This window comes from Xenopus laevis, chromosome 8L, assembly GCF_017654675.1.
Source record: "Xenopus laevis strain J_2021 chromosome 8L, Xenopus_laevis_v10.1, whole genome shotgun sequence".
Classification (NCBI taxonomy): domain Eukaryota; kingdom Metazoa; phylum Chordata; class Amphibia; order Anura; family Pipidae; genus Xenopus; species Xenopus laevis.
In genome coordinates, this window is record NC_054385.1 from 36,642,340 (window position 1) to 36,654,067 (window position 11,728).

At 37.9% G+C, this 11,728-nt stretch overlaps 1 pseudogene across 1 annotated transcript; it reads right to left on the reverse strand.

Annotated features, from left to right (window-relative positions):
- Positions 1 to 3,177: 3,177 nt before the first annotated feature.
- LOC108698357 lies at positions 3,178 to 6,598 on the reverse strand (annotated as a pseudogene). Its single transcript, XR_001932626.2, has 4 exons — positions 6,322 to 6,598; positions 4,358 to 4,529; positions 4,025 to 4,226; positions 3,178 to 3,444 (listed from the first exon to the last, which is right to left on the reverse strand). The product of XR_001932626.2 is annotated as a glutamine amidotransferase-like class 1 domain-containing protein 3A, mitochondrial (transcript).
- Positions 6,599 to 11,728: the final 5,130 nt, after the last annotated feature.

The window sequence follows — 11,728 nt, forward strand, 5'->3', positions numbered from 1 at the left end:
CATTGGCTTCCTGGTGTATTTTTATGAAAAGCAGTTTACATTTTATAGGTGTAAGGAATGGCTTGGTATATCATGGAAGATTATTGGTTATATTCAGTATCAAATAGATAGAATACTTTTGAATCCTTTTGGTTGAAGGCCAGGACACAGAAGCATTAAGTTTGGGCTGACACATAAAAACTGGGCAGTAACACTTGTTCAGGAATTTTGAAGAGGAAATAAATCACATTCTGTTTCACTGACTATGAAGATATATACATGGCTATAACAGTAATTGTTATACTTCCTGGTATATCCAAAATAATCAATTGTAACTCTCACCCTGACAACCTGGAGTACTGGAGCAGGATTGTCTTTAGGGTAAGGTCACACTGGGAGATTCCTGGAGATTTAGTCGTCCGGCGACTAATCGCCTCTTAATTGGGGTGACTAATCTCCCCGAACTGCTTCCCCTTGTCTTCCGCCTGCTAGAATGAAAAACCGCCTGCGGCATGGCACTCGCAGTGCTTCGTTTTCCGAAGTCACCTGAAGTTTCCTCATGAGACAGCTTTAAATGCCTGTGAGTAAGGGCCCTAAGCCTAATGGTGCTGGAGCTTTATCAGTTCTATGGCACTCAGCAACGTGAGATGAGATGTACAAATGTACTTTTCCTCAATAGTGCTGTAAAGCCAATTCGTACAGCTGGTGCTGCTGTTAAAAAAGTATATTATAGCAGTACATTTATCCTAATATTTTGGCATCTTAAAACAAAAAAATAATTGATGTAAATTCCAAAAGTTCTTATAATAACACTCTGATCAACGTTGCATTCATTTATTTAAAGGTTTACATTTATGAATCAGACACTATGAAGAAGAAACCTGAGGTTTGGTTAGGGCTTCCATTAACAATTTGGAGGCTAATAAATGGTTTAAACATGCTTTTTCTAATATATTTTAAAGGCACTGTAACTACAACAGTAGCATGGATGGCTGCTTGCCTGACACATAATATGTCAGAGACTGAGTTGATCATATTCCCTTCTAAATACAACTGTTCTACCTTACAGTAAGCAATGTCACCCTACACCAGGTCTCCCCAGCAAGGTGTGTAGGAGTCACACTGACTGGCATTAGACCTTTCCCTCATCCACTCACATTCCATGACTAAACCATCCTTCTTAGGAGCATTACTAAAATATATTATATAAATATATATATAAATATATCCCGTAGCACTATATACATAAATACAGAACAATACAATCCAAACTTATTCTTGTGTAATATGTGTATTTTCAACTTCATATTCCATTTTAGTAAACTGGGGATTTGCTCATAATTTAGCATGTCATTTACTAATATGGGTTTCTTTGCAAAGCATAAAAAGTTCCAGCCTGGCATGTTTTCCCTCACAATTCACAGATCTGCACAGAACTCCACTATAACACTGCCATCTAAAACCACAGCAGAATTTTGAACACTAGTGGCAAGCGATGCTGTTGCATCTGTATCATTATAGGCTTGGCCACTCTCTTACATGTCCTCCAATGACCTGGAATTTCATAGGTACAAAAGAAGTGTGTAAAGTGCACCCTAGATTTAGCATCAGGTCACTGGTAGGTGGAAAGTACTGGGATCCCTTTAATTCCAAAGGTGGCACACAAGGAACATCAACGATATTATTGAACTATACCTCATACAAAGCCAAAATTAGAAAACAATAACTGATATTGCTTTAAATGAACTTTTAGTATTATGTAGAGAATGATATTATGAATAGGTGAATGCCTGAATTGAAAGACGAATAGAGTCAAAGCTTAGATTTACTAGTGGGGTGAGAGAGTGAGTTTATGATAGTATTATGCAGGCATATTTTAGTGTAAATAAGAGATGCCCAGTGTAGCAGCCCCAAACTAATATTTTTTTTATTGAATTCCGACCTTATTTGTAAATCTATAACTTTGTTAAGAGCAAAATGTTAAACTGTGAAGGTGGGAGAGGGTATTTAGCTGGCTGTTGCTATAGATATAGCTCAAGCTGGACAGGCGCACGGTCAGCAAAAGGCAGATATATATATATTATATATATATATATATATATATATATATATATATATATATATATATATATATATATATATATATATATATATATTATCTACCTCATACATACCCACAGAAACCAATCAGACATGTTTGTATCATACCTGCAATAGGCTGATCAAAGAGATTTGCTGATTGGTTGCTATGAGGTACATATTTCCACAGGGGTTAGTAAATTATCAACATTTTTTGTGCTAAATAATGTTACTGTTATGAACCAGTAAAGGAGGCATATTGTGTAAAAACAAGTGCATAATACTTCTGTAAAAATAGAAGGATTGTGCTTAAAAAATATGTGTTTGGGGCTGATTTATTGAAAAATTCCCCCAAAACCCAAAGAGCCCTCCCCATCTGTTCCAATTCCTGCCCGCTGAATTCTCTAGCTGTGCAGGGGAGCCGGCAGCACTCAGAACACTGCACTGTAGGATAGGAACCAATCAGCAGCTAGGCTGACCTGATAGAGAACTGAAGTCTTTCTTTGTTTGTGTGACTGCAGGGCTGTGATTGGCTATTCCTTCCTACTGTGTTTCTGGCAGGGACCTTTAGGACACCCTCACCCCCAGGGCTGGATTTACATAGTGGATGACCCTAGGCTCCCTGCCGTTCATCGCCCCTGTCCTCTCCCTTTATTCATGCAAATTTTCATCATCTATACTGGAGCAATGATCTCCAGCACATCCCCAGTGTTTTTGAACCAATGTGGGTGTGGTTGGGTAGCATGCCGCCCCCCTAAAATCCTGCCGCCCTAGGCCCGGGCCTAAGTGGCCTTTCCACAAATCCGGGCATGCTCATCCCTCATTTGAAACACAGACAGCGACTGTAACAGATCTCCAATAAAGTGGACGTTTTTGAAGAAAATATTAATGTTTAGCCCCAAGTAAAACCATCACTATGTATTATCCATTATTGCCTACATACTGTAACTTGTTGTTTTTTACATATCCTATATATCTCCTTTAATGTTTATAAACATTAATCTAAAACCTTATCTGAACTGTAAATCCCATCATAGTGCCATCAGACATTAGCTGAGTTGTCAATATCTTTCATTAGAATCTGTGTAAGGATCAAGTGAAAAGGCTCACAAAATATTTTGGTGAAAGGATGAAATTTTATTGTATGATATATAAATACACATTTTAAATAACCCTCATGAATACTGTTATCAATTTGTTAGCTTCAGAACGGATTTCACCATTTCCCCAATGCCGTCATAAATCTCATGAACTGGACTGTTACACATAAAGGCGCTGGTGGTGACCAACTTGTTCTTTGCATCCACATGGACTTCACTCACTTGCTTGTTGATATGCTTGCAGCCGAGCTCCTTAATGGCAGCTGCTGTGCCTGCATATGGCCACCTATAGAACAAACAAATGAAAGTTTAGGGACAACAGCAACTTCTCATTTTTACATAGAGAGACTTTCATGTTGAAATTTCCCTGTATTTCCAGTTTTAGAGACACAAGCAATGAGCCCTTGCAGGCTAGAAGGAGAATAAGGTCCTTGCAAGGTACTAATAACATACGATTACATATTACTTCAGAAATTTAAGAGGACTACTGATATACAGATTCATCTTTATGAACCTGGGTGTTCTCTAATTCAAGGGTACAGCATAGGGCTGTACTGATATTTTTGCCATGTAACTACCTGGGATTTATGGAATTCCCCAGGTGTTGTTATAATGGGCTTGTAGAAGGGGTCTTTGGCCTTTTTAGGCTTCAGTTGTCTAATTTTGGATATTTATTCAGCTAGTGATACCGTAACGTTGTAATGATGGTCCAGAAATATAGTTCTCTTTCTATTCCAGATACACAAGTCTCTGAATGTCTATTCAACTTTCAGCCACTTTAGGAAGAAGTTTTATTTTTTAAAAGCATTTATCAAAAATAGTTATATTTTTATGGTTTTAAAAGTGCTACCAAAGGTTGGACGTACTTTTCACACTCTGTATCACAGCCGACAGTCAGTTCACATCCAGGAAAGAGCTTTGCAGCCAGTACGGGGGAGATACAGCACAAACCGATGGGTTTCTTGGCTCCATGGAATCCTTTGATAACTGCTTCAACCTCTTTTGCAACTGAACAATCCTTTCCTTTCACAGCCCAGGTAGAAAGGTTTTTGGCAACTCCAAAACCTCCTAAAATTAATTAAAAATCATTGATAGATCAATAATGAATAAGCAAAAACACATTCACAGTTTAACGATTTCTACTAGAATCTTAACATTTGCATTTATTTTGTGTATAGACCCAGAAAGATCTATGTTACCTGGTATAATAACTGCATCATATTCACTAACGTCAAGGTCTTTAAGGTCTTTGATATTCCCTCTTGCGATCCGTGCGCTCTCCTCAAGCACATTGCGTTTATCTTCTGTGGGCAGCCCTTTGATGTGATTCACTACGTGCATCTGATCTATGTTTGGGGCAAAAAATTCAGTCTGTGGGAGGAAAATATTACATTTGTTAATCCAACAGCAAACTGGCAGGTTTATAAAGACTGAATACAGGCATCTGAGCCTATGTCAATGTTCATGCTGAATCAGCAGAGAAGTAGCAGAAGAAATCTCACCCTTGTTGGGACAAAAGGGTTTCCTTGCTCAGAGCTGTTTCAGCTGCTATTGACCTCCATGATGGGGAACGAAGTGCTAAGCTTAGAATGAGGTCACTTGTAACCACAACCTATTTGGACTTTCTCTTTATACAGATCGGATGCTATGGGTATCTGCACTGACATCATTTAGCACCAATAATGATCATTTCCTAGCTACATGAATGCAAAAACTACAGCCCAAATGTTTGTCAGGGGCTCCAGGAGTACAGAGGCCTGTGATGTTTCTGACTGATATCAGTGTCAGTATGTTTGAATTTCTCCAGGAAGCCCATGAATATACAGGGTCCACTGGGGCCCTGAATGATGTTAAAGTATATGATGTATGTGTGAAACATTATGTACATGAAATCGATCTCTTCCGATCAATCATTTCTAGATTTGCCACTGATTTCCCACAAAGAAAGAGGACCAATTTATTTCCCCCAACAAAGACAGGGGCGTGCAGGTTATGGTGCAGTAACAGCTCTCCATATTTGTAAGTAACATGAGTCCTTATAGTATAAGGTCAATGTCACATGTAGTGCATGGGAATCACAGGGTAGAAATAAAAGCATTTCAAAGGGAAAGAACATATTACAAGGTTCCCATACTGTTTGTAAGAGGTCTTATAGCCAGATAGAATAAGAAATAAAGATCTGAATTTAGTGGGATAGGAAACCTCAGGACAAATTATTATAGGTGATTATTATAGTACATATCAGTACTGTTTCAGTAATTAAAAGAGTCTGTGTCTTGTATCGGGTACACAGCTCCATGGAAAAGTGAAACTGTAAATAAGAAATGTTGGCCAACACCTGGATAGCTTGCTGCAGCTTGCTAACTGGCACTGGAACAATAATTCATAGCAACTACAGACAACAAGCTGATTCATATGAAAAACTGTAATATGGGTTTTTGGCCCAATAAAAAAAGGCATTTTTTTCTTTAATAGTTGATGGGTGAGGCCTCTGCCAGAATTTTACCCATAAAACCTTGTAATAAAGTGACTGTGTCCCTTTTTCAGAAAGTTTTTAGGGTAGAACTGGCATAACAATATAAAGCTCCAGATGGGAAGAATCAAAAAGTATCACAATATACATTCATACTGTATCGTGCAGAACAGCAGTACATCCATTAGTCTAGGACAGGGGGGCATTTTAGGAATAATAGATTATTAATAATTATTATTAATAATAATAGTTCGCTTTCAAAGTTCTGGGTGCCTAGGCATGCCTATAAAGCAATTCATATTGCCACATTAGATAAAATGTACATGAGTGTGATGAATAATTCAGTGCATGCTGTTTTAGTCTGAATGGCAGGGGCAAAATAGAAAAAGCACACACACAGCCCATGAAAAGACAATAGAAAGATTGTTTCAGGGGTTCCAGGGTTCGAATCATATCACATGCTAAACCACAGTCTTTGCTGAGTCACATAATTTCCCTGTGTCTCAAGCACCCAATATTTAGATTGTAAGAAAGGGAACATGTGCCTGAACAGATCCCTTAGCAAGGAGCAGTTAGTAACACGTAATAAGAATAAAGATGTAATGAAGCACAAATTGAGCTCTTGGTGTATTCTATAACAGTGAGAAGGTAATTTGCATAGTTTGTATAGTTTGTAAAGTAAACTTTTACCTGAGCTCCGGCTCTGCTAAGGTGAACGTATACAGCCGACGACTCGTGAATCTCACTGCCATCATAAACCCCACAGCCAGCAAGGATCACTGCCACCTTCTTAGCCATAGTTTCAGGGAGAGCTGCAAACACAAAGGTGTCTCTGCGGTAAGGAGCACAACAGTGTGGGAAGGAAACCTGTCTCTGCTTTTTATACACACGGCAGGAGAGTCAGGGAGGGGGAAGATGATACTCCTACAAGGAAGTCTGTATTTCCTCACCTGGAAACCTGAGTCATTGCACACAATAGGAATTCCCTATCTGTCTGTCTGCAGGGGAGGGAGGAGGGTTCTCAAAATATTGATATTTTCCCATAGAATAGCTACATATTAGTTTGATTTTCATTTACTTTTAGCTTTCAATACATAAGCAAATATAAACCTATATAATTATAAAAACAAATCAGTTTAAAACTGCCCAGGCTGCAATTTAGCACTTCTGCAATTTACACAATTTCAAAGTTATTTTTAAACTGCTAACATAATGCATTTTGTCTGGATAAACCTGATTTTATGTAAAGAATAACAATATAACAAATTAACCTAGTCTGACAATGAGGAGAATGATAGTAGTGATACTATGCTAAAAATGTTTTTCTAATAAAATGAATGAAAAAGACCTTATTAATGACTTCATTGTATGCAGACGATTGGGGAAATCTGCTCCAGTCTAAAGCAAAAAATCACCAGGAAGAGCAAATTAGCTGTTCTAATTAGCAAATTATTAAAAATATCTTTAAAAAAGTTTAAAAATACTCCTCTTATTGCACTTTATACTGTTTTTGATTTCTCCGTTGCCATAGGTGCTGGTCCATTTCTTTATTGGAACCTTGAACCTAGCTGGCCATCTAGATGAATGTATGTGTGATTGTACCTGACTGAGTCACTATATACCTCATTACTTGTGAGTATTAACCCAGTGGCACTTTGACAATAAAGCCTTAGTTCTGTTTTGTTTGCAAGAACCTGCTCACTGTGGGTGAACCTCAATCTGTGTGATATGACCCGGCTGATCCCATGGGCATCACAAGGCAGTCGCCCCAGAGAGAAATAAATGAAGCAAACAACAAAATTGCTTAACCATCTACTTACTATATCCACAAATACAAAGGCAAGCAGTGGAAACTAAACAATGTATGCTGCCTGGAACATGGGAGGGGGTCAAACCCCCATTTTAAGGCCAACATTATGCCAGCCTTCCCTAACAAGGTTACAGAAATATCAACATATGGTTGTAACAGTGAATCTGCTTTGGTTTCTGGAAAATTGAAAATCATAAATAAGTGTTCAGCCCCTGTATAACTGTACTACAGGCTGGGATCCTCTCCCCATCAACTACATTTTTGTCCCTTCTAGGGTACAGTAGTGTTTCAGCTCTTAGGAAGAGATTGGTGAGTCCACTTGTGACTCTCACAGTCTGGTTTCACTGATGTTCCAAGAGTGGACTTTATTACCCCTTAATCTGTACCTGAGCTCAGAAGATGAGTTGCTGCCACAAGGCAGAGAGTCAGACAACACATTCCCTTTAGCTTGCAGTAAGCTTGCTGTAACACTGCCATCTGCTGGAGCTGTGTAAGAAAGATCAATCTTTTTATAGTATAAGTTCTGGTAAGTATAAGTTATGGTAAGTTCTGCAGCTTGTGTAGTTTACTGGAAGGTTTAGGGAGGTTGGCAGGTGTCTTGAAAAGGAGTGAGAATGGAGACTGTGGGTGTTAAACTGTGACATAAAAATAAATGCTGACAATGCACCTTATTATTTGCCCTGTTCTGCCTTAATTATATTTTATTTATATTAATTAACTACTCTTGCAGTACTGAAATACCTCATTCTGGCCGTTTATATTATCCTTCTGGGTGCTCTCTATCCCCTTCCCGTCTATATTACTTTCCCCTGTGTACTAAAGCCATCGGCTCTTCCACCCAAGCCCTGCCTCATAGGACATAGAGATGAATTGTAACACATTTCAGTGTAAGATTCAGGTGCTTTCATACCTTTAGTGTTTTGCAGCTGGCTCCAGAGAACACATTAATATCATTTCACAAAACAGTGGCCTTGTTTCTGTTACCTTTAAATGTATTTTGTTCACTGTCTGTATCCCTTGCAAGACTGTGAGATGTTTTTTTCCACAAGACCAAGAGGATATAAAGAAGCAAAAAACTCCTGCTCTAGGGAACTAAGAAGCAAATCACAACATACTGTTTTACAAAGCCTTTCTGGGGCAGCATTGTGGCTATGTGTAGTATAACCAGCATATCCTTATACAACCCAAGTCCATTACTGGCAATAAATGGTTTAATTGCAGTTACTAGTCAGACAGATATTCTCTGATGTTTCTGGCCTTTTAAATGCATTTCCCTCTGTATGAAACAGTGACCCTATTGTGCACATTTGCCTCCCTGGTGCAACTCATAACAACCAATTGGCAATTTTTTTCTCTCTCCTGTTACAAAATAAATGCAAGTATCTGATTGGTTGTTGTGGGTTACTGCATTAGAGCAAATCACTGCCTATGCTAGTAAATGAGTTTCAGCTAACATTCGTCATTAGTCGCCCACTTGATGCCAAGGGAGGGGACACATCACTACTGCAGAGAGTGCTCTGGAAATTCACCTCTTAAAGTTACCAAAAGTATACGGTGGAAGGGAAGAATATAACATATAGCGCTTGATTTAATTTGATGAAAAAATATTATTTCCTAGGTTTCCAGATGCTATTCAAAAAAAAAACTGGGACTGAATTAGGAGAGAAGATTTTCTCTCTCTCTTTTGTTTCTTCCTGGTACTTTTTTAGGAACTACTTTCGCATAGTATAGGTATATTCTGCAACAGTGGTGAGGCCTTGATGCAGTGTGTGCACCTGGCCGTCCCCTACAAAATAGTGCCGAAAAATCTCCCCCTTGTCCTGCCACCCGCGATGCAATCGCACCCCCAGTAGTCATTAATAAATAATTTATCATTATTTAGTAAACTATTGTCTGGTTTCTTGGTTCCAACTGTAGCAATCAGGCAGTAATTTGAAAACAGGTCAATTGTCTTCTGATAAAAGTGACCCTAGTGTGTATGTGAATATGATAGGAACCTTAGATTGGAAGCTCCACTGGGACACAGACTGATGTGAATATTTAAAATATATGCTTAAAACAGTTGTTTAATGTTTTCACATATCTTTAGCCCATGTTATCTGGGCAATTATTATTCAAAAGTCAGTAATGGATAGAGTTGTTGGGATAAAAATGAGTTGGCATCTATAGATTATTAAAACAATATTATTATATCTAATCCTGTTATTTGGTGCAAATCACCTGAACTAGCCTAAGTATAGAATGCATCTTGGGTATATGGGGGTGTCAGATACATGTAATATCCCTGTAACTGTCATAGCGTACCTATCTGCCTACATTAATGTCGGAGACTCTATGATCTGGTCTTAATCAGGGCCAAAATGTTGGACACAGATAGAATGTGATTTATTAAAAAAGTTTTGGTTTCTATCTATGATTTTTTAAAGGACAATATAGTTTTGGAAGCAACAAAGAGGGCTCAAAGTATTTCTAAGGCTTGAGTTACATGGGGTAGGTAGCTACATGGAAAATTAGCATTGCATCCAAAGTTAGTATGCTAACCATGCTATGCACTGAATACAGAGCAGCAAGATTTCTTAAACACTGATTAATTAATTGCATTAAACTCACTTAGATGCCATCAGTGCTCTTATAGAACCCATGTCAGTTATGCCATGTTACCCATATCCCTGTTTCATGCCTTCCTACGTTCTATAGCCGAGAGTAATTAGAGTTTGGAGAGGTACCATCAGGTCTGTACTGAGAATCAAAAACCCAATAAATAGTGAGAGACTATGGCATTTTACAGCATTTGCCAGAACCCACAGACTGCCAGTCCAGGCCTTGGTAGCATAATATGTAGAGTACATAGCAGTCTAAGTAAGTCATATGATCTAGTAAGAACAAGAGCTTCTCTCAGGAGTAAGCCCTACTATGTCAACAGTAGCAATAACTAGCATAGTTGCTAAACTGGACGATTTAGGGTGTGATATGGTAGCGTGCAAGTTGGAACACCCCTACATCCATCAATACTAAGCCTTTGGGTCCACATGGCTGTGGATAATTATACAACTGTAATGTTTATTTATTACACACTCGTTGCAGATAAATTCTATAATTCTGTATTGGACACAACATGTTGACCTTGGAATGTACACTAATATTTTACTCATTAATAGACTAGGGAAATTCATTGAATGAAAGGGAATAAAAAGAAGTACAAATATAAATATTGCATGAGCTGCGCAATAAGTTTCACTGCAGTTTTTCATGACAAGGCTGTGTCAGCACTTCCTTGTTAAATAGTTTAATCAGGCTTTACAGGTTGGAAATTATAATCCTGTGCAACACTTACATCACTAAATGTTCCAAAAATGGCCCTGGAGCAGTTTCTTATACTAGTCGCATTTAATAACTTGCTGTGTTTCCCGTTTCAGTGAATGGAAGGAATAAGACACAGGCAATAGCTTTTTGATGTTCACATGTTTATAAGTAATGATTTTATGGGGCAGATTTAATAAGTTTCGAGTTGTGCTTTCCACGTAAAATTTGAGTTTTGAAGGTTATTTTATAGTCAAAAATCTATTTTTTGGGTTAAATTAACTAGTTTTTTTCAAGATTTATTATTCCCTGACCGAATGTTTTCTTATTTATGAAAAAAATAAATATATCTAGTTTTTCAAGCACAAAACACCGAAACCAACTCGAACATCATAAAGGCTAAAAACATCTTCAAATGGTTGAAGGGACCTCTGCCATTGACGTCTACATGACCTGGACAGGTTTTTAACTGGAGTATTTTCTGATTCAAGCTATTTCCAGCTTCTGCGTATAATAAATCTTGAAAAGTTGAGTTTTTTTTTTAAAACTGAAAATTCGAGTTTTTACTGGAAACTACCCTAAAAACTCAAATTTTCCAGGTACAAAAGCTTAGCCTTTAATAAATATCCCCCAAAATGTCATAGCCCCATTTATTAACCGTGTGCCCCCAAATGCTGCTTGACTTCAATTCCCAGCATTCTCAAACATATAATAAAGGGCAAAGAATGTTGGAACTGGAATGTCCAAATGTAATTTTAGCCGGCGTCCAAAAAACGGACGGCAGCGTCAAAAACGAGGCGCCGGCACTAATTCGCCCATCACTAGATATAACTAATGTTTTAGGTTGTAATAGGTTACGTATAACATAGATATAGATAATAGGATACATATAATATAGAGTATAATAATATTTTATTGAATAGGTGAAAGGGGAGAATAAGTGGTATAAATAGGAAGAAAAAAAATTACATAGTAAGTAATGGGGAA